At 34.2% G+C, this 24,887-nt stretch overlaps 1 pseudogene; it reads right to left on the bottom strand.

The window, feature by feature from the left end:
• Window positions 1-3,511: 3,511 nt before the first annotated feature.
• On the bottom strand, window positions 3,512-4,266 carry LOC147382293 (kunitz trypsin inhibitor 5 pseudogene; annotated as a pseudogene).
• Window positions 4,267-24,887: the final 20,621 nt, after the last annotated feature.

A 24,887-nucleotide genomic window follows, 5' to 3' on the forward strand; every position in this document is an offset into this window, starting at 1 on the left:
AAGTAAGTAATATTGGATTTGAAGATTAAATCTAATAGCCTCTTTATTTTATATCCTTAACTTCACAAATACATAAGTCGAGATCCACTCATTTTTAAAAGTATGACGATAAGAGTCACTCACCCAATATCCAATGCCAGATATAAATAAGAAGCATCATGATCCGAATTAATTATCTAACAAACATAAATTCTTAAGTGGACATCTGCATTGTAAAGAGATAAAATTATATCCCAAAAATCTCTCCTACGAACAGATTCTCATATTTCACACCATAATTCTAGGAAAACAAAAAACAAAATAATGCGTGAATTCTAAATTCTAAGAACAAATAAAGAAACATACATGAAGCAAAGAAAAATCTATAAAACAGTAACTAAAGAATCTAATCCTTTTTGAGATAATATTTGGATCTAATTTCATACCTAATGAAACCATACAGATATCAAGAACTAATATAACTGGTTATCCACAAAATAAAATGAGGGGAAGAAAAACAAACCCACAAGAGGATAAAATAAAATATTTTGAATAAAATATTTAGATACTAATCAACCTTTAATAAGTAAACCAAAGAAATAAGAAGATACATGTTCTTCTCGAGGGGACTCTGTTTTTTCTCCGTTTTTGAAATTTTAAGCTTTGTTGGAATCAAATGGGAGTGATTTATGGGTGCTATTTAAGGGATTTGAGATTGTTTGAGAATCTGTAAATGGGGTTGCAAGACCACTGGAGAGAGAGAGAGAGATTGGTGGGTTTCATAAGGAGATTGTTGTACTTAAAAGATTAAAGATTCATACTGGATCGTGAACGAACAAAGAGTAGTGAACAAGGATTTAAAAAATATTTTTAAATTAATTAAAAAAAAACTTTATAAGAAAAGACGTATTCGAAATAAAAAAGAGATTTGTTAATAATAATTATTAAAAAATATAATTTTAAATTAATTTTTTAAATAGAAAGGTAGACGTATCCACAAATAAAAAAAATTAGTTAATAATAATTATTAAAAAAATATTTAAAATTTTTTTTTTTTAACGTAAGATAAATGTGTAAAACGTTTTAAGAAAGGGCATGTCATCTTGAATCCAAATAAAAAAGAGCGTTAAACGTTATGAGAAGAGACATATCCGCTTGAATCGAAATAAAAAACAGATTTGTTAATAATAATTATTAAAAATATATTTTTAAATTAATTTTTACAAGAGAAAACCGAACCAACAAAATTAAAATTACTGGTCGAAATATTTTTTAAGTAATTTATTTGAAAATAGAAAAAATAATACAAATAAAAAAATATTAATTTTTATATTTTTTAAAGATTTATTCAATTTGTAGAGATTTAATTTTAGTATATATATATATATATATATATATTGATAAGAATCAATTTCCAGATTTTCTAAGATTTCAGTTAACTAAACTTTAAAATTAGATTCTCGTTAAACTTTTTAATTTTTAAAACCGAACCAATAAAATTAAAATTACCGGCCGAAATATTTTATAATTAATTTACTTGAAAATAGAAAAAATCAATACAAATAAAAAAAAAATTAATTTTTATACTTTTTAAAGATTTATTCGATTTTTAGAGTTTTAATTTTAGTATATTTCTATATATATATATGGGTCCCGTTCAGCAACAAACATTTTGGCAAAACATTTTTCAAAACATGAGTTAAAAGTTTTGGAATGGGCTGATTTTTGATGAGGTTACAAGTTTTAGCCCCAATTTACAAGTTGAAAAATGGTGGACCGTCCATTTTTTGTAAACCATTTTTGATGGGTTTACAAGTTTTGGAATGGGCTGATTTTTGGTGAGGGTACAAGTTTTAGCCCCAATTTACAAGTTGAAAAATGGTGGACCGTCCATTTTTTGTAAACCATTTTTGATGGGTTTACAAGTTTTGGAATGGGCTGATTTTTGGTGATGATGATCATTCTCACTAAAAATCAGCCCATTCCAAAACCTCTAACCCATGTTTTGAAAAATGTTTTGCCAAAATGTTTGTCAAAATGTTTGTTGCTGAACATTTCCATTTATTTATATATATATATATATATATATATATATATTTGATAAGAATTAATTTCCAGATTTTCTAAGATTTCAATTAAATAAACTTTAAAATTGGACTGTCGTTAAATTTTTAATGGAATTTATTTATTAAAATTGGTACTTAAGTAATGACGTTTTTAGTTTTTAAATATTTATTTGAAAATAGCAAAAATCAATATAAATAAAAAAAAATTAATTTCTATATTTTTTCAAAGACTTATTCAATTTTTAGAGTTTTAATTTTAGTATATTTCTAGATATATATTTGACAAGAATCAATTTCCAGATTTTCTAAGATTTCAGTTAACTAAAGCTTAAAATTGGATTCACGTTGAACTTTTTTATGTTTTATTTTTAATAAAATTTATTTATTAAAACCGGTACTTAAGTAATAACGATTTTAGTTTTTAAATATTTATTTGAAAATATAAATACCAATAAAAAATTAATTTCTATATTTTTTTAAAGATTTATTCGATTTTTAGAGTTTTAATTTTAGTACATTTCTCTATATATATTTGATAAGAATCAATTTCCAGATTTTCTAAGATTTTAGTTAACTATTAACTAAAGTTTAAAATTGAATTCTCGTTTGATTTTTAATTTTTAATTTTTAATAGAATTTATTTATTAAAATCGGTACTTAAGTAATGACATTTTTAGTTTTTAAATATTTATTTGAAAATAGAAAAAAACAATACAAATAAAAAAAATTAATTTATAGATTTTTTAAAGATTTATTCGATGTTTAGAGTTTTAATTTTAGTATATTTTTATATATGTATTTGATAAGAATCAATTTCTAGATTTTTAAGAGACGTGTCTACTTGAATCAAAATAAAAAAGAGATTTGTTAGTAATAATTATTAAAAAAATAATTTTAAATTAATTTTTAAAAAGAGTGTGAAACGATATAAGAAAAGACGTATCTGCTTGAATCGAAATAAAAAAGAGATTTGTTAATAATAATTATTAAAAAAATATTTTTAAATTAATTTTTAAAATAGAAAACGTAAGATATATAAATTCAGGCCTGCCTCACATTGACTCCAAAGATGGGTCAGGCTTCAGGCCCATAGTCTTTTCTACACCTCTATAATAATCTTCATATGGGAAACCTAAGTTTTTGGGCCGGTCCACAGGCGTTTTGACACCTCTACATATTTCGTCAAACCACAAGCGTGTTTTATTTTGTTCACCTTTTGGCTTTTGAGGATTAAATATGATAGAAGTAACACTCTTACAGCAATTCAGTGGGGTATATATATACTATAATTTCATTCAATTATTCTCTGTATATACCCTACTAATTGGGTTCTACTATCCTCATACAACAATCAACAAAGTTTTCAGTTTCTATCAATAAAGAAGAAACAAAAATTAGATTATTGAAAACAAATAATAATAGTTCCTGCAATTGTTTATCCTCCAAAGTTTAATTAATATATTCCAACCCTCTTTATTATCATTATTATATTAAATAAAACTTATACATCATAGGGGGGTTTTGATTCTTAAACAAGAACCATCGTTTACACCTTCTTAAACACAACTTTAAAAGGTTGATCACTTAAAGCCAAACGTCTAACTCCATCCTCGATATAAATGCCAATGTTACCACACTGGGGTCTGCAGATGTCACACACAGTAGGGCAATAATAAAGCTTGTAAGCATCCTCATATCTATCAATCTTGAACCAATTGCTCAAAGTTGAACGACCTGGATTCCCTTTAACCCCACCCGTTGTCACGAACCTTTGCCCTGTGGATTTGTCAAGATTGCCAAGCTGCCACACTGTTGATTTCACACAAGTCGTCGAAGCAGAGAACTTGATGTTGAGATCGGTGCTAACATCAACGTCGTCTTCTGTTGGGTCCACAGGAGTGAACGTCAATGGAAGACCATTTGATAGCTTGTCTTGATCTTGGACGACATCCAATGGACAAGAGCCATTCCTTGTGCTTGCTAGGGTCACCCCACCACCACTTCCACGAATGGAGGGTAGTATATAGTACTCTTGACCTGATTTAACATCGTTGCCCGATGTGTCATGAACGTCTTCAAAGTCATCATCATCTAATAACACCCGTGATGCTTTGATTGTAACGGTGGAGATCAAAAGAGGAAGAAGAAGAACAAGAAGAAGGGAAGATGTCTTCATCGTAACTAATGTATGAGTTGTTACAGAGTAGTTATGAAGAAGAAATGAAGGGAACGTCTCCTATTTATAGAGTTTGCATGACACATATCGTGTACAAAGTACAAGCAAATAAAATTTATGTTGAAGGAGACACTTTTCTTTGCCGTCTTACTTGACAATTGTAACATTTGATCATTAAGTCAAAATTTTGAAGAAGTCAAAAGTCAAATAACTTATTTTATTGTGCTTATAATTAAATAGTGTTATATGGAACAAATTTCTAGAAGTTAAATTTCATTAACTTATTTTGATGTTCTAGATCAATGTTTAGGATTCAAGAATCAGAAAGCACCTGATATGTCGAGAGATATGAAGTTGAGTTAACTCAATGGCTTATAAGTTAGCTTGGATGAATCATATTTTATTAATAATTAAATATTTTTAATTATTTAAAATCAAAATTGGTGACTTACCTACTTTGATACGAAAACAATGTACGAAAGAATAATGACTTTGACTAGTAAAAATCTTGAAATTTCATGATCCCACGGTTTATAGGATAAGGTAAGAAATAATGTCCAAGAATCTAAGTTTGTTGATTTTTCTTCATTCAAATTTGAAATTTGAAATATTACAAATTTCACATTCGTTCCAATATATCATCGGATAGTTCTAGATCAACCATGTCGTGATTGGATAAAATGTATGAAAATATCTTTGTTTAAATATATGAACCCAATCCGATAGTCTGTCCAATACTTATTATTGGATCATTTTCAGATCCGATCCAATTAAGATTGGATTGATCCAAGTTGACCTGATCCGATCCATCCATTGCCAGCCCTAATTCTTCACATGGGCTTATCCATTTCCAGTACACTCAAATGGTGACTCATAATTCATTATCAAATATTACAATATGAAAGTGAATGAAGGTAAAAGAAACTTGTCGTGTTGAGCCCAATAATGTGCCATGCAAAGAAGTTGCAAACTCTATAAATAGGGGACGTTCCCTTCATTTCTTCATCATCATCACTTATCATTTCTTCATCATCATCATCACTCATATCACATAATAAGTTACAATGAAGTCTTCTTCCATTATTCTTCTTCTTCCATTGCTACTCTTAACCTTTACGATCAAATTGTCCCCAGTGTTAGATGATAATGCACCTGAAGCAGTGCATGACACATCGGGCAATGAGGTCCGATCAGGTCTATAGTACTATATACTACCTATCACTCGTGGAAGAAGTGGTAGGTTAACCCTAGCACCCAACAGGAATGGCTCATGTCCATTTGATGTAATCCAAGATCAAAACGAGGCATCGAACGAGCTCCCATTGACATTCATTCCAGTGGACCCAAAGAAAGGAATCATTCATGTTACCACCGATCTCAATATAAAGTTCTCCGGTGCAACGATCTGTACGCAATCAACGGTGTGGCAGCTTGCTGATTTTGATTACTCAATCAGGCAGTTATTGGTGTGGCGTTGAAGGAAACCCAGGTTGCTCAACTTTGAGCAATTGATTTAAGATTCAGAACTACGAGGATGCTTACAAGCTTGTTTTTTGTCCTAGTGTGTGTGACACCACCTTTCAAGTCCTTTGTACGGACATTGGTATTTATACTGATAATGGAGTGAGACGTTTGGCTACAAGTGATCAAGCACTTAAGGTTACGTTTAAGAGGGCATAAAAAGTGGTTTTTGTTTAAGAGCCAAAAACCAACTCTTAGTCCCCTCATTATATGTATGTCTTTATGTGTAACACACTAGTGTGAATCTTCTATGTTACTTTGTATGTATGTTATTATATGTATCAATGATAATTAAGATGATTGTGCTATCACTTTTTCTTTTTTTTGTTTTTTTATCGGTAATCTGGGTTTTAATAGGACCCTCCTCCCCCTCATTTATTAATCATCCTCGGATATAATTACATGTTACATCTTCAAGAATGATTCTCATGAACTCTTTAAGGCATGACACCTTCAATGATAGAAAATGAAAATTTTTGTGACTTCAAGAAGACCTATCCTAACTAGTAAAAATTTCATCGAATCATGCTAGTATTATCTTTATCCTAGTCTTATAGAGAACATGATCCTATGTATAAATATCATTATTCTTATGACAATGTACCTTAACTAATAGATTAATATGAAAAGTTCTAACTTGACTATGTTAGACAAGTTAGAAGCCTTACTAGACTTATATTGGCAGGAAATTAAACTGATTATAGAGGATTAACCATAGCTGGTTTTCTCTTTGAATGGTGATAACACTACGTGAAAAACTTAAAATTTGACAGAAAAATTCGTGTGACTTAAAAGTTTAATTTGTGAGCTTCAACCAGTGAAATTGGATTTTTATTTTTTATAAATAAATAAAAAAAACCAAAGTCTCTCTGAACAAAACAGGAGGGAAAAAGTAACAACAGTATATAATTTCTCTCATTTGCTTTGTTTACTTTCTTTTCTCTCTCTCTCTCTTCTCAATCTCTATCTAACATCTCTCGAACTTTGGAGATCTCACAATTCTTGATCTCTCGCATTCGCCCATCTCACATCTGTCACGATCTCTCACGATCTTACAATCTCCCAATATCTAGCGATCTCTCAATCTCCTGATCTCTTGCGATCTTGCAATCTCTCGATCTCACATCTTTCGATTGTTTCACTGGTAATCTCTTTCTCTCCCTCAAAGTTGAAAATGGTAGAGTTTTAATGGTCTCTGTATATCGATCTCACATCTCTCTCCCAATCTCTCAAGGTTAAAAATCGAGTTTGAAGGATCTTTGAAGTTCTTAGAAATCAAATTGAAGATTTCATAACTTTGAGCTTTGCTTTGCCAAATGAGGTATAATCCCCTTAAACCATAGATATGTTTTCTGATTTATATCCAGCTCATCTCATCAATCAATCATCAACTAATTCATTATTAATGAACTGAGTTTTTGATATTGATACTTAATTGATCGAATACAGAATATAAATGGGATTAGAATCCCTAATTAAATCCCTAAAAATCCGTCCATACAAATCTCTATGATCTGTGCACACCTATAAGGATTTGTGCACACCTATACAAATCTCAACACTCCCCCTCAAGTTGGTGCATAGATGTCACACATGCCCAACTTGTCTAAGAACTTTGAAAGAACCCGACTGGATACCCCTTTGGTAAGGATATCAGCTAACTGATCTTCTGACCGAATCTTTGGTAGTTCCACAGCTTTTCATCTAGTTTCTCTTTAATGAAGAACCTATCTACCTCGACATGCTTTGTATGATCATGTTGAATTGGATTATGGGCTATATCACATGCTGCTTTGTTGTCACAGTATAGTTGAATTGGTTGCTTTAGGGAATAGCCTAGGTCCTGTAAGAGAAATTTCAACCACAGTGCCTCACAAATTCCTAAGGCCATTCCTCTATACTCAGCTTCTGCACTAGATCTTGCAACAACATTCTGTTTCTTGCTCCTCCATGTAACTAAGTTCCCACCTACAAAGGTAAAGTATCCTGAAGTTGACCACCTATTGACAACTGATCCGGCCCAGTCAGCATCTGTGTATACCTCGATATTTTGCTTGGTTGAGTTTTTTAGAGAATAGAATTCCTTTCCCTGGAACAAATTTTCGATACCTCAAAATGCGGATAACTGCATTCATATGCTGCTCACCGGGATTATGCATGAACTGACTAATCATACTCAAAGCATAAGCGATATCTGGTCTTGTGTGAGCTAAGTACATTAGTTTTCCAACGAGTCTTTGGTATCTCCCCCTGTTTACCGGTACTTGGCTTGTTTCAACACATAACTTCAGACCCTCTTCCATTGGAGTGTCAATTGGTTGGCAGACTGACATACCAGTTTCATGAAATAGATCTAAGGCATACTTTCTTTGAGATAGGAAGATTCCTTTACTTGATCGAGATACTTCAATTCCCAGAAAGTATTTTAAGTAGCCTAAGTCCTTCATTTCAAATTCCTTAGACAAGTATTCCTTCAAAACTTTCATTTCTTCTTGATTGTTGCCTGTAACGATCATGTCATCTACATATACAATGAGTGCAGTAATTTTCCCATGTTGCTTCTTTAAAAATAATGTGTGATCTGAATTACTTTGTTTGTAACCAAAAATTGTCATGGATTTGGTGAATCGTCCAAACCAAGCTCTAGGGGACTGTTTTAATCCATATAATAATTTCTTCAATTTGCATACCTTTTGATTTTGTCTTTCTGTTACCATGCACCCTGGTGGAAGATCCATGTAGACCTCTTCAGAGAGTTCGTCATGTAAGAATGCGTTCTTCACATCGAACTGTTGTAATGGCTAATTAAAATTTGCAGCTAAGGATAACAAGACCCGGATTGTGTTCATTTTGGCTACAGGTGCAAATGTTTCAGTGTAGTCAATTCCATAAGTTTGAGTGTATCATTTTGCCACCAATCTCGCCTTAAAACATTCAATCGTACCATCAGCTTTGTATTTCACAATAAAGATCCATCGACATCCAACTGTCTTTTTTCCTGTAGGATGGTCAACGAGCTCCCAAGTTTGGTTCTTCTGCAAAGAGGCCATCTCTTCATTCATTACGGCTTTCCATCTTGGATCAGTTAAGGCTTCATGCACACTGTTAGGTATAGATACAATAGATAATTGATGGACAAATGACTTATTTGTTTGTGACAATTGATGTGTAGACATATAATGGTTCATGGGATATCTTACTTTACTAGACAATTGAGGTTCATATGTAGGTTTTGGAATACCTCTGGTGTGACGTTGTGGTAACTGTCTCCTGGATGACTCAGACACCGATTGGTTTGGTGTATCAATTGGGAGAGATTCGAGCTTAGTTTCAGATGTTTCTTGACTTTCTAGGTGCTCATTTTCACTTTGATCCAAGTTTTGACCAATAGGTTCCACCTCATCCATTCCTACACTTATGGTGTCATTGTGTAAGATATCACCACTTAAATCCAAGTTTTGACTACTAGGATCCAAATCCCCTACATTTGGATCAGATACTTCCACAATATCTTCTTCAAAGTTGTATACAAAAGTCTGAATTTCCTCAAGATACTCCCCCTGAAAGTCAGCCTTAGAGAAATACATAGTATCTTCATGAAAAACAACATCTATAGTGATAAACATGCGTTTATTAGGGGGATGATAGCACCTGTATCCTTTTTGATGAAGAACATATCCAACAAAGACACATTTCAAGGCTCGAGGCATTAACTTATGGCGTTGGTGTTTCGGAAGATGAACATAGGCAACACATCCGAAGACATGAGGGGGAAGGTTTGGGACTGTTGGAGCAACAACAGCTTCTGCAAGTGTCTGGAAGGGTGTGTTGAAGCTAATAGAACGAGATGGTATACGATTAATGAGATATGTAGCAGAGAGAAGAGCTTCTCCCCAATAACATAATGGCATGTTAGCCTCGATGAGGAAAGCACGAACAACCTCTAATAAGTGTCTATTTTTGCGTTCAGCCACACCGTTTTGTTGAGGTGTATCTGGACAACTGGTTTGATGGATTAAGCTATGAGAGTCCAAAAAATACCGAAGGTCAGAACTATGGTATTCCCCACCATTATCACTTCGTAATACTTGTACTCGCTCATTGTATTGTGTACGAATGGTGGTATAAAACTTCTGAAATAGCAAGTTAACTTCTGATTTGGATTTCATCAAACATAACCAAGTCATCCGAGTACAATCATCTATGAAGGTAACAAACCAATGTGATCCTCCCAATGTAGGGACTTTGGATGGTCCCCAAACATCAGAGTGAATAACCATAAAAGGAACAAGACTATTATTTAAAATCAAAGGAAATGAGGCACGATGGCTTTTTGCAAGTACACACACATCACATTTTAAAATAGAAATATCCAAATTCGTAAACAAACTAGGAAACAACTTTTTCAAATAACCAAAGGAGGCATGTCCCAAACGTCGATGCCAAAGCAAGAACTCAGTTATCTTCTTTGGTGAATCAATGTACTCTACTGCTAATGCTTGTCGTAATCTGCTGGAAGGTTCTGACTCCAAGTCCAAGTAATATAACTTCCCTTTCTTAACACCATAACCAATCGGTTGCCAAGTCTGAATGTCCTTAAACACACAATGATCAGACCAAAAAATAACCACACAAGAAAAGGTAGTAGTGATTTGAGATACTGACAAAAGGTTATAATTTAAGAAAGGAACAACTAACAGAGAATCAAGATGTAAAGTAGTAGTAAGATGTGACGACCCTTCCCCAACAACCGGGGTGGTATTACCATTGGCGGTAGAGACACAATTTTGGGAAGATGGGTTAAGGTTGAAGACTTGTCTAACATCAAATGTCATATGATCAGTAGCACCAGAATCAATTATCCATGCACTATTCAAAACAGGTGTAGAAAGAGTAAAGACCTTACCTTCAATTGTTGAAGTGGTTATTAATGCTGATGACGTAGGAGGGGCATCATCTTCCTTTGTTTGAGCAACTGCTGTAGTGGATGACCGCTTGGAATTTCGATGCCATGTTGGGTCCCACCAATCTGGATATCCAATAAGTTCGAAGCAACGACTTTTTGAATGTCCTGTTTGATTGCAGTGAGTGCATTTGTATGTAGGTTTGTCCGAGTTGTTGGAATTCTTCGGATTGGTGGTTTTAGGCCGGTCTTGGGTTGTCGGATTGGGTCGATGACGGGAAATCATAGCAGAAGCATCAGGTTTCTCAATTTCCTCATTCAAAGTAGTAGATCGTATGACCTCACGACGGACTAAGGAATAACACTCTTCTAGACTTTCGAGTGGCTCGTGACGTAAAATTTCTCGTCGAAGCTAATCAAAACTTTTATCCAATCCAGCAAGAAATATGTGTACTCAGGTTCGCTTAATGGACTGCCGGTATGATATAATATTATCAGGATCCTTCATGACCACTTTATTACGATGATCAAGTTCCTAAAAGATTTCTGTTAACTCCCCATAGTATACCGAGAGTGATTTGGTACCTTGTTTGGTTGAGAAGGCTTTCTGATGCAAAAGAGTAGACATGCATCTCATCATTACCATCATAAAAGGTTTTGGATAGAGTACTCCATATTTCACGGGAAGTGGGTATACGAAGATAACGCTTCATGATGTCAGGAGTCATGGACATGAGAAGCCAGCGTTTCACCTTCTGATTTTCAGCATACCATTTTTCATATCCCTTATCTGACACAGTAGGTGAAGCGGATTTACCCATGATGTAAGAGAGTTTTTCTCGTTCAGCAATATGAATCTCCATCAATTATGACCACACATCATAATTTGTTTCGGTAAGTTGAATGCCTGCATTAAAGACACCCTTCCAGACGATTCAATGTGTTCACTCATATTTCGGTTTTTTTTTTTTAACAAGGCAAACTAAAGAAAGCGTCTGAAACTACTTCCTGCAGTAGTGGACAGCTACTGGTGTGGGCGGGTTGGCAACGATGTGGGCACAAAGAGCCCTGTTTTACAAAATCAACAATAAACCAGATTTATCTTCGTCTGGTTCATCAATGGCGGAAAACCAAGTTGAAAACGAAGACTTCAACTTTGTCTTCTAATCCGAACTAGAAGACTAGCGTAGATGACGATGATGATTGGAGATAGCAGCGGTGATGACCTCTGGTTCTCTCGACTGCGTTTGATGGGTTTGTATTGATCTTCAACTTCGTCTTCTAGTCTGAACTAGAACACACGACGATGATGATTGGAGAGAAATCGATCTGGTTTATTTTTTGATGATTGCAAAGATTTTACAAAACCTTGTCCTTGCTGGTCCGTCTCTGTTTTATGGCACAGCAACACGGCTGCGTAGCGATGATGATGGTCGTTCTATGGTTCATTAACTGGTTCTACATGGGAATCCTTGAATGAGAGTCAAAGTAGGGTCTTTGAATGAGGTTTGGCTCTGATACCATATTAACAAACTGAGTTTTTGATATTGATACTTAATTGATCGAATACATAATATAAATAGGATTAGAATCCCTAATTAAATCCCTAAAAATCCGCCCATACAAATCTCTATGATCTGTGCACACCTATAATGATTTGTGCACACCTATACAAATCTCAACATTCATAACATGTATTGGTAATGTGTTCTTCACAAGGAAAAATGTTGTTCTGAAATGCCCTATTATTCTTTCAACTTAGATTATATGATAGGTGGAGGTCTTTAATAAGACTTCCCTTACACTGGATGATAGATGTGATCCCAAATTTTCTTAGATATGTAATCTCAGTTTTAGGAAATTGGAGTGCCTAGGGCATCTAATTGCGAAATAGCTTACTAGAGGAATCCCAATCAATGTAAATTAATGGGTAGAATGTGCAAACTATTACTCTGTTTGGAAACACCTTCGCACGGCTAAAATCACGCCGAATTTGTTCTAATTTTGGAATTTGGGTGTTTGGGTTGCATAAGAAATCTTTTTATACTCTGTTTCATTCGGAAAGATCATCCGACTCTCTCGACTTCCAATACTTTAACGAGCCACCGCAATATCACACGGCTCCGCAAAACTAAAATAGAAAATTTTGGCGTCATCTCTGTCTCTCTCTCTCTCACAATAAAGAACCTCTCTTTCTCCAATCAATGTAAATTAATGTGGATCTATACGTCTCAGGATACAAAATGTGTATCTCAAAGAAATCATGTATCTTGAGGCATACTGATCAACAATTCTAGAACTTGTCACATTAAGAGAGTTGATTGAATGTTTCACGTGGGATAGTCAGATTATCACCACTCTTCACGTAAGAATTGTAATTTTATTATAAAAAAAGGCGCGATTAGTCATTGCTAATCACATTATCACATTTGTTAGATAATAAATATTTAAATTATAAAAAATATATAAATAAACCTAATTGATTTGACCTATTCTTTCAAACTATTTGAGGAATCAAATCAAATCTTAAACAAGACAATGTGAACGAAGATTTATATCGAACATCCCACTTAGATGTTAATGATATCTAGATGAGTCTAGATGATTTTTAAAATTATGGTTCAAGGTTGGGTGAACAACAAGGTTGTCAATAAATCGGATTAGACTTGAAGTCCTATCTATTATGATCAAATAACTATGGGTCAAGATTAATCCCAAGGGGTTGACCTAGTGGCAAGCCGAGCCTTGATAAATTCATTAGGAAGGGTAGGTCCAATGTTTGAAATCCCACGGAGCCCAGGGTCTGGTTGACCATCGACTCAACCTATTGCATGTAAGACTTTTCGAGAGGGCAGTGCATGTGATATATATTTAATAAGAAAAATAAAAACAATGAGTCTGGAATCTGGATCAAGAATTTAGGTTGGAAGGACCCAATTCAACTTATTGGGTTGATTATATCTATCACATGTTTGAATTAAATAAATGACTTATATTTATATTTTATTTAGATTATATATATCAAATTGGATTGGAGTAGAATTGATACGGCCAGATCTAGAAAAATACATATCATGTTGGATTGCTCCGGACTTAAAATTTACATGTTTGATCAGGTTTAGATTAGGTCTAGGTCTAATAATTTTTTATCGGATTGGTGCCAATTTGATTGGAACATGATCCATTGACAACCCTAGATCCAAGCAATGGGCATAGGCTTTAATTATTTTCCAAGGAGAATATATTTAGTTATTTGAGATTTCTTTCTATAAATATATCTATTTATAGAAAATAGGCACAACCATGAAGAGGACAGAAATTAAGAAAACATGTGGAAATGTATGTACTATTATAACAAGAGAATGATGAATATTTTTTTTTATCTAAATCAACCATGAAGATTACCATTATAGCAAGACTCCACAATTTTCCCTTTAATAAATTCACTCGATGCCATCAATTGCACTTCACCCTAGGACTGAGGCGAGTTGGCCCACACTCAAATTGGCTTCAACCCAATTAATGGGTGAGAGTTTAGGCTAGGTTATGTAAAAAATGAGTTGAGTCTGGGTCAGAATATCTCAACCCAACCTCAATAAGGGTTGACCTCGGGTTGAGGGTTCGGGCAACCCAGCTCAACCCGAACCAGATGCTACATCCTAATACATAAATATTTTTATATTTGAAATAGATTTTTTTTATAAACTTTTTATTCCATCTTATTATTATGGTTTGTGGACAATTGAATATTTTAAATATAGCTATGGTTTAGTATGGTTTGCCTAAATATGATCTTAATGATGGATTTGAAGGTCGATGCGATTCTATTTACTAATGATTTCTTTTTGATGTTGTATTTTTTTTTTCAAATATATAAGTTATTTGCTAATCAAAATGAAATTGGGATTATTCAACGAGCCCAACCCGACCAAATTGTCTAAAATTACCTAATCCGGGCTAACCTGACATGGAAGATCAAGTTTAGGTTGGATATGGGAGCTTAGGCCGGATGGTTGGATTGAGGGTTGGGCATGGGTTGTAGCCCTACTTCACCACAATTTGAATTGGCTTGCTGCACAAAGTTTAGATAAATTCTTATATATAGTACGAGGAAAATGTTTCAGCTAAACAAGAAGAAGAGGTTTGCGGGGTAAATAACCGTGGGTTATGCATGCCAAATTAATCTCTCCATATGAACAATATGTAATGTCAAGAGATGGTGAAGGAAAGTGTTGGTTTTGAAATTGAAAGAGTTGCACAACTTCTCGAACTCTAATTAAGTACTAGTAATACCCCACTCTTTAACTTGATCTGAAACTCTAATTTGTGTTACATGGTACCAACTAATCTTTGTGGAATTGCTTCAATTTATTTTCAACAATTTTGATTCACTAAATAACACTAAGATTACAATTTCGTATTGATTACACGCGTACTTTGTCTACTTAGTATTCAAGAAAAGTTTAGTGTTATAGTCAAAGTATGGTGTCCATTGTTTGGGTTGGTTGCCCTCCAAGCTGGGTTGAAGCTAGTATGGAGACATTGGGGGCAGTTGCCTCCACTCAACTTTTTTGAGCATTTTAGATACCTTTGAATTTATGCTTAAATTTGAGATACCCCTACATTTTGAACTATTGACATGTCCCGTTTGACCTTGTTGTCTCCACTCCCCCTCATTTTCCTCCAATTTTTACCCCCTCCCCCTTCATTTAACTATAAGTTTGCCCCACTAAAAAAAAAATCATGGCTCCACCCATGCCTCCAAGATTAGAGATGTTTTCTAAAAAGACATGTGATTTAAAGTTAAATCTATTAAAAGAAATGCACACAATTCATAACTGGTGTGGTTGATATCCAAGACGAATGTGGCCTTGTTGCACGAGGGTGAATGTGAAATTCCTAGAATCACATCTTAAGTGAAATGCTAAGGATTGGGAAATTGATGACATTGCCTCTCCATAAATATGTTGTACAAAATAAAGGTATTTTTTGGCGTGATAGGAGATCTTTGGTTTTGGAGTTTGAATTATTGCTTCTTGGTCTAGTGTTTTTATGTAATGCTTTACGGATTAAAAGCATATCTCAACATCATTATTGTGGAGGCAATTTCAGTCATACCATACGGACACTTGTCAAAAAAATAAATCAATCAAAAGGATAAGACCCGATGGCAAGGGGCGATCGAGCCACGTGTCTAAAGCAAGACATGATATAGCAGAGAAGGAGAAAATATCATTTTTCAACATCAGGAGTACAAAACACGAGGAACTCAAAAAGTTTGAGTTTGGACGTTAGACATCCACTGTTCTAAGAAGAGGGAGTAAATTAATGGTGAGCATTGAGGAGAGTTAATGAAGTCACCAGCTCTATTTGTTTGTTCAAAAATGAAGGAAAAAAATTGGGGATTATAAGCACGCATTTGAGTATCACAATGAAAATTAAAAGGCGAAGTTGGGGTCGAAGCTCGATGTAATGGAAAATGTGTAAGCACGGTGGAACTTTCTTTGTTTACAGACCTACCAGCCAATCTGAAGGTAGCTCGGGTCGAGAGCCTATCTCTTAATAAAACAAAAAATTAAATGCAATATGCATTCTTCTATATAGAAATCTTGTCATTAAATGCAAGATCTAAAGACACTTATCAACAGAGGGAACGAGTGAAACTTCTTTTAACGCATTAACCCCAAACAGTGAAATCTTACCCACTCCACATTAATGAGAGTAGGACGCTACACATTAATATGAAAGAAGCATTAATGAAGATATTGGCATCATTCCCAAAATGTCGGTTGATCCCCATCTAATCTAAGTAAGTCGTGTGGTGACACCTATCCAAGTAAGTAAGCCTATAAAGAGGCAAGAAGGATAAGTAGAGGGTTGAACAAAAAAAAAAAAATTAGAGAACAAGAACAAATACACTGTAATTTGACTATTCATATCTTCTCTCTCTTTTCGATCATATATCTCTCTTTTCACATTACAACACTAACAAGATTGTCGGAAGAATGTTGGTAGGCACTATTCTGAGGCTTTTGTCATTCTATAGCCATCTTAAGTTACTAGGATCCAAGAAGAGTCAACAAGGAGGATCTTGATCAACATCAACATTGCAATTAAGATCACCAACATCATCTGCATTAATGTATATCTCGAGGGAGTGGAAATGTATAAAAAACCTCTCCACAATTATCATGATTATTGACATTTTATGGTCATATTTTATTTATTTATTTATTATTTATGATGAGGGCTCCTGTTCGACTAGTAGGGAAAGGCAACTGGCCTCTTAGAGCACCCTATCTCGCCCAAATCCTTTAGGTACATGCAATACCAACGAGGGGGCTTGAACTCAGGACCTCTCCTGAAAAAGTACACTTGATATAATTGTGATCTTTTATTTTGATTGGCTAGCTCTAATCCTATGAACAACAGCATCCTCGATCTCTTTTTCCCCATGGACAATTGAACTAGGATATTTAGAAATGATCACCTAATCATTTTTTTTTTCCGTTAATAAAGTTAATATATTGTCCCATTACAACTTATTTTAGACCCCTTCAACTCCAATGCATGCATCCCTCCATAATTCTAGTTTTGCATTTACCCCTTTATCTATTCGCTCATCACCCAAATAGTAAACTCAACTTTTCGTAAATCTTTCTCATTTTTGTTTAGGGGAATTGATGTTATTCCTCCATTAATGCATGAACATAACCATCCCAACCTTATGAGGTATAGAAGAAAATCAAACTTGTTTACAATTTAATGGAAGCTAACTTTTCAAGTCTCTTTCTCTATTGTTATACTATTTATCATAGATGTTGGGTTGAATTGTTAGCTATTCCCAATGTAATGTTAGGTTGTGCTGACCAACATTTGATCCTTTTACGTGCTTTATGTAACACAATTAGATATTGTGTCTTAGCTTGGTAGTAAAGTTTGTGGGTTCAATTCCCACAAGCACCAAGTTACTAATCCATTAAAATAGGTTTACGGGTCAATAGAAAAGAGCACATCACCTTGGTATCACAACATGAAAAAAGCCCATATTCGACGGACTAAGGTGTGGAATTTTTCATTGTCAATTTTGACAGGCCAAAAACCATCAAATTAGTGGAGGATGGGAGAAATTTGATGGCGCTAAGCCATCGAACAAAGGGGACAAAAATTTTCAATGGCCCTGGACTTTCAAAATCCAGTTTCTTAAATTCGTGGACCTTGGCCCATCAAAGTTTTCAATTTTCACATAGTTTACTAAACTTAGATTTATTCAAGTTTACTTTTATCTCCAACTTAGAACGATGCACATCCTATTGGCACCAGTATCACAACATTTGGAAAAAAATATCTGAACAAGGGACCATCCAATTTAATCGACCATTTGCCAATTAATCTACCCCACCCCTAAAGCCTTTCACCGCAAGATTATATCTTTTAAACCTTTAAATATAAAGAACAAGATAGGATTTTTAGGGAGGTTAAAGTTGATGCACTACGTGAAAACGGAAAAATTCAACAGGCCAAGGCCCATGAATTTTAGCAATTGAATTTAGACGGCCTAGAGCAGTTAAAAAATTTTATGTTCCCCAGATTCGACGGCTTAGAACTGTCAAATTTCTCCCATCCTCCATTAATTTGACGATTTCGACATGCCAAAATAAATCAACAATAAAAATTCAGCAGCTTGGTCCATCAAACATTATGAAATTCGATGCCTTGGCCCTTCAAATATGGGCTTTTTTTGAGTTGTGATGGTGTTTTTTTAAAGAAATCCAAAACATCATTTGTATGGTCCCAATTTTTGATTTTCGAAACTTTCTTGTGGTTTATCTTAATTAAACCGAACTGACCCCTCCCAAATAATTGCCAAATCTGGACTTGGTTACTATGGTTGGCACTGTGACGTGTGCTATCGCAAGCTATACTAGATCTCCATGCTTATCGGACAGTTTTGTTTTTCAAAATCTTTCTTATCCTCTTATGTTTTTTTCAAATCTTGTTTATCCTCTTATGAAATCCTAACATTTTGCCAGAGTAGTTCCTTGGTGACTTCATTGATGGCGTAGTGGTGCAAAGGTCGGACTTTAATGGAAGCACTAATAATGTCTCAATTCTTTGTCGAGGTTGAGAGCTTAGATTACAAGATCTCGATGATTTGCATCAAATTACAAAATTCTAAATCCGATCCACTTGCAATAACATCCACGATAATATTACTTGGATCACCCTCGTCCTCGGAAGCAATTGGAAAACTCTCTCATCCTCATGAATGTTGTCGAACTTGAAAACAACGATTGAAAAGTACACTTGTTGTCATGGTTTCTTGATTAAGTAATCAAGACTAGTGTCTACTTCTTCGGACTAACGGAAAGCATCCACACTCCAATCTCGCTCTGATACTTTAAGAGTTGATCCTTCTCCAATCTTTGTTTCCAAAATATTGGGAACCCACTTTCTATGAAGAATCTCACTCCATATCTATCATAATAAGTATTTTTCTTTCTTCCTAAAACACTTAAGATCTTGCAATAAGAAGTCAAAAGACAATGATAGTGAAATTGTGGAAAAGTGAAAAATATTGTTACCACTACAAAATAGATTCTTAGAAGAAATTTCATTAATTGTTACCAATACATTAAATATTTTTCACCAATCAATGATTAGAAAAGCAGATTGGAATTTCAAAGAATTCCCTTGTCTCACTCAAACATTTCCTAAGATTTTTTTTTTTTTTTTTTTTTTAATTCTAATACAAGAAACCAAAAACAAATTAGCTTAATTGAAAAGAGGCCATAAGAGGATTGAATTTGCTGAAATTCTTACCATCTACCTTGAAAACCCATTTTGCACGGTAGTCATAAAAGCAACCCCATCTGGCATCACTTCTATTATATTTTATGCACATTTTACTTTTATAATACTAGTGGGTTCTGCACGTACAGGCTGTATGACCCAAAATTCAAACTAAAAAATAATAAATTAAACAATATGTTTAATAGGGTGAAGACATTTATGAATTAAACAATCTTGATTTTAATTTAAGTAAGTAATATTGGATTTTAAGATTAAATCTAATACCCTCTTTATTTTATATCCTTAACTTCACAAATACATAAGTGGAGATCCACTCATTTTTAAAAGTATGACGATAAGAGTCACTCACCCAATATCCAATGCCAGATATAAATAAGAAGCATCATGATCCGAATTAATTATCTAACAAACATAAATTCTTAAGTGGACATCTGCATTATAAAGAGATAAAAGTATATCCCAAAAATCTCGCCTACGAACAAATTCTCATATTTCACACCATAATTCCAAGAAAAAAAAATAAAACAATACGTGAATTCTAAATTCTAAGAAAAAATAAAGAAACATACATGACGCAAAGAAAAATCTATAAAACAGTAACTAAAGAATCTGATCATTTTTTAGATAATATTCGGATCTAATTTCATACCCAATGAAACCATACAGATATCAAGAACTAAAATAACTGGTTATCCACAAAATAAAATGAGGGGAAGAAAAACAAACCTACAAGAGGATAAAATAAAATATTTTGAATACAATATTTAGATACTAATCTACCTTTGATAAGCAAACTAAAGAAATAAGAAGGTACATGTTCTTCTCGAGGGGACTCTGTTTTTTTCTCCGTTTTTTGAATTTTAAGCTTTGTTAGAATCAAATGGGAGTGATTTTTGGGTGCTGTTTGAGGGATTTGAGATTATTTGAGAATCTGTAAATGGGGTTGCAAGACCACTGGAGAAAGAGAGAGAGAGATTGGTGGGTTTCATCAGGAGATTGTTGTACATAAAGGATTCAAGATTCATAACGATTTTTGTTTTTAAATATTTATTTGAAAATAGAAAAAATCAATACAAATAAAAAAAAATTAATTGCTATATTTTTAAAAAAAAAATTTCTTTGCCTTCTTATTTGACAATTGTAACATTTGATCATTAAGTCAAAATTTTGAAGAAGTCAAAAAAAAAAAACTTATTTTATTGTGCTTATAATTAAATAGTGTTATATGGAACAAATTTCTAGAAGTTAAATTTCATTAACTTATTTTGATGTTCTAGATCAATGTTTAAGATTCAAGAATCAGAAAGCACCTGATATGTCGAGAGATATGAACTTCAGTTAACTCAATGGCTTATAAGTTAGCTTGGATGAATCATATTTTATTAATAATTAAATATTTTTAATTATTTAAAATCAAAATTGGTGACTTACCTACTTTGATACTAAAACAATGTACGAAAGAATAATGACTTTGACAAGTAAAAATCTTGAAATTTCATGATCCCACGGTTTATAGGATAAGATAAGAAATAATGTCCAAGAATCTAAGTTCGTTGATTTTTCTTCATTCAAATTTCAAATTTGAAATATTACAATTTTCACATTCGTTCCAATATATCATCGGATAGTTCTAGATCAACCATGTCGTGATCCGATAAAATGTATGAAAATATCTTTGTTTAAATATATGACCACCCAATCCGATAGAGTCTGTACAATACTTATTGGATCATTTTCAGATCCGATCCAATCAAGATTGGATTGATACCAAGTTGACCTGATCCGATCCATCCATTGCCAGCCCTAATTCTTCACATGGGCTTATCCATTTCTAGTACACTCAAATGGTGACTCATAAGTCATTGTCAAATATTACAATATGAAAGTGAAAGAAGGTAAAAGAAACTTGTCGTGTTGAACCCAATAATGTGCCATGCAAAGAAGTTGCAAACTCTATAAATAGGGGACGTTCCCTTCATTTATTCATCATCATCACTTATCGTTTCTTCATCATCGTCATCACTCATATCACATAATAAGTTACAATGAAGTCTTCTTCCATTGCTACTCTTAACCTTTACGAACAAATTGTCCCCAGTGTTAGATGATAATGCACCTGAAGCAGTGCATGACACATCGGGCAATGAGGTCCGATCAGGTCTATAGTACTATATACTACCTATCACTCGTGGAAGAAGTGGTAGGTTAACCCTAGCACCCAACAGGAATGGCTCATGTCCATTTGATGTAATCCAAGATCAAAACGAGGCATCGAACGGGCTCCCATTGACATTCATTCCAGTGGACCCAAAGAAAGGGATCATTCATGTTACCACCGATCTCAATATCAAGTTCTCCGGCGCAACGATCTGTACGCAATCAACGGTGTGGCAGCTTGCTGATTTTGATGAATCAATCAGGCAGTTATTGGTGACAATGGGTGGCGTTGAAGGAAACCCAGGTTGCTCAACTTTGAACAATTGATTTAAGATTCAGAACTACGAGGATGCTTACATGCTTGTTTTTTGTCCTAGTGTGTGTGACACCACCTTTCAAGTCCTTTGTACGGACATTGGTATTTATACTGATAATGGAGTGAGACGTTTGGTTACAAGTGATCAAGCACTTAAGGTTACGTTTAAGAGGGCATAAAAAGTGGTTTTTGTTTAAGAGCCAAAAGCCAATTCTTAGTCCTCTCATTATATGTATGTCTTTATGTGTAACACACTAGTGTGAATCTTCTATGTTACTTTGTATGTATGTTATTATATGTATCAATGATAATTAAGATGATCGTGCTATCACTTTTTTCTTTTTTTTCATTTTTATCGGTAATCTGGGTTTTAATAGGACCCTCTTCCCCCTCATTTATTAATCATCCTCGGATATAATTACATGTTACTGTTGACAATAAATTTCTACGGATCTACCTCGAGATTCGTGAAATAAGATCGCAAATGATTTTATTGATTTTTGATGAAAAATGAATACAGATCTCAGTGTTTCCTCTGATTAACAGTCAAATACAAAATAGTGATGACGTATGTAGCTTTTCTTCTCTCCGTGCTTTGCGCTTTATCGGCTGAGAAGGTTACTTGAACGGTGGTTTTGCTTTGTGATTGATCTTCTGTAGAGGCTTCTGTAGATTTTCTTCTCTCCGGGCTTCGCGCTTTATCGGTTGAAAATGTTTTCTTGGCTTCCGGAGAAGGGTTTTATGCTTGATCTTCTCTTTAGTCGGAGTCCGAATCTCTGTAGAACCTTACTTTTTCTCTAGAGGAGGGCTTGAGAGCTTCTTCTTCTTTAGAGGGAGAGCTTCTGTCTTCTGAGAAAAAGTGATCCAGATCCCCTCTCAATGAGAGAGGCTCTTGTATTTATAGACTTTAAAGTAATTTAGCTTTTCAATTATACCCCCAATTTAAAGAAGTTTAATTGATTTATTTAAAAGGTTAAATTTGTCCAAATCCAATTTTAAGGATTTAATTGATCATTATCGGGCCAAACTTATTTATTTAGGTTTAAGGCCCAATATTTAATGTGGATCACTTGAATTTGTTGGATCATGGGTTTTATCTACGAAAATCCAAACCCAAACTATATGAGGCCTGTCCCTCAATTTACATTTGTGGGCCAAATTTTGATTTGGTGGGCTTTTTGTTAACTTAGAAGGATTTAGGGGCCCGTTTAAATTTTGATGCCTACAAATGCCCCCTCAAGGATGCGTAGCTAACGACGATGTGTCCTTGATTGTATTCACCATGATTTGGTAAAGATAAACTTTTCTATTGATTTTTTTTTTTTGATATATTTGGTAAGGAATGATGACGGAGTCTCATTGAAACAAATAGTTTGGAGTTCGGACCCTACACTTAGAAGGTTAGGGCCCGTCACAAATTTGGCTTAGCAAATTGCTTCGGTAGTAAGTACGTGTCATATAAGAATTGGACTTAGATTCACTTAAGCCCATTAAAATGTTATTTGTACCCAATTACTTACTCCTCTAAGGTTGGGTGTGCCACGTACATGAGAAGTATGCAATCAAAGCCCTTGAGTTCTTATTTTTAAAGAACAAAACCCATTAAAAATTTTCTGTATTGACTTTTTGTTTTTTTTTTTACCATTCCAACTATCACAAACAGGCACGTACTTCTAACCTCCATTACTTTCAATTTGGGCAATGATTTGGGCTTTAGATGTATTGGGCCACCTCAACCACTTTCAATGTGGCAATGATTTGGGCTTTAGGTGTATTGGGCCATAAGGTGAGCAAAATTGCTTGAGTAAGATTTGAATCTTACTAAGCTAGTAAGCCTAGCTTACTATCCTTTTTTTTTTTTACTGATTTTTTTTTTACCACGCCTCTGTACTTCTTCTTCTTCATGTCTCTGCTGTGTTCAGCCACTAAGACTCCCATTCCTCTTCCAACTCTACTTCTTCTATTTTCTTATTTCCACTATTTCATCGGTAACTACTCGCAACGTAAACAAGTATACCAACAGATGGTTTAAGAAGGACTCCTCTTCTACACGCGGCTGTTGAAGTTCGTTCGAAATAAGAAAATTTTATTTATTTATTTATTCTATATTCGATGAAGCTTTTCCACTTCATTCCAAATACCAACAGCCGGTTCAAGAAGGACTCTTCTCCTATGATAGAGCACACGGCTGCTGTAGAGGGTTCTTCGTCTACTATTTGTCTCGTCCTCCTTTTTCTTCTTTGCAGATTTTGATGAGGGAACATCAAGGGGGCAGCAACAACTTTAGTAAGATTTGAATTGTGCTAAGTTAGTAAGCTTAGCTTACTTTCTATTTTTTTTTTTTTTCACGTCTCTACACAATTTCCAGCACGTTGATCATTTAGCTTATCTCTTCTCTTTCTTTAACAAAACTTCACGAATCCTTCTCCTACTCCAACTCTTCTTCTTCAATCCTTTTCTAACACCACCTCTTCTTATCTATTTATTCCCTTTTCTCTTCTCCTTTTCTTTTAGTTATTTTTTTTTAAAACACCGTCATGAGAACAAGAAGACAACGCACACCAGCAGGTATACTCTGTTTCCTTCTTTCCTTTCTCTTTCTCTTTTTTTTTTTTTTAATCTTATTGAGACTCAGCTTTACGAGTCTGTTTCGATCGTCTTCGAAATGGATTTTTTTCTTTTCAGACAACTCGATTTCGTTTTCTCTGTCTTGGACGATAGACACAACATCAACAGCGAAGTAAAACTCTTCTTTGAATTCTTTCTCAACCCATAACACAGACTCTTGTCTTCTTCTTCTAATTAAGAATACGAGGATGAAGAGGAAGCGAAGGTGATTTAGTTGGGTGTACGGGGGAGAAGGTTGAAGGATGAGCATATGAGGCCTCATGTAACTACCCAAAACTCTGCCATCAAAGAAGCTTTTGAAACAAAGCTTACAAGTATGTTTCTCTA

Source organism: Akebia trifoliata, chromosome 16 (assembly GCF_017979445.1).
Source record: "Akebia trifoliata isolate Shusen 1 chromosome 16, ASM1797944v1, whole genome shotgun sequence".
In the NCBI taxonomy this organism is placed as follows: Eukaryota; Viridiplantae; Streptophyta; class Magnoliopsida; order Ranunculales; family Lardizabalaceae; genus Akebia; species Akebia trifoliata.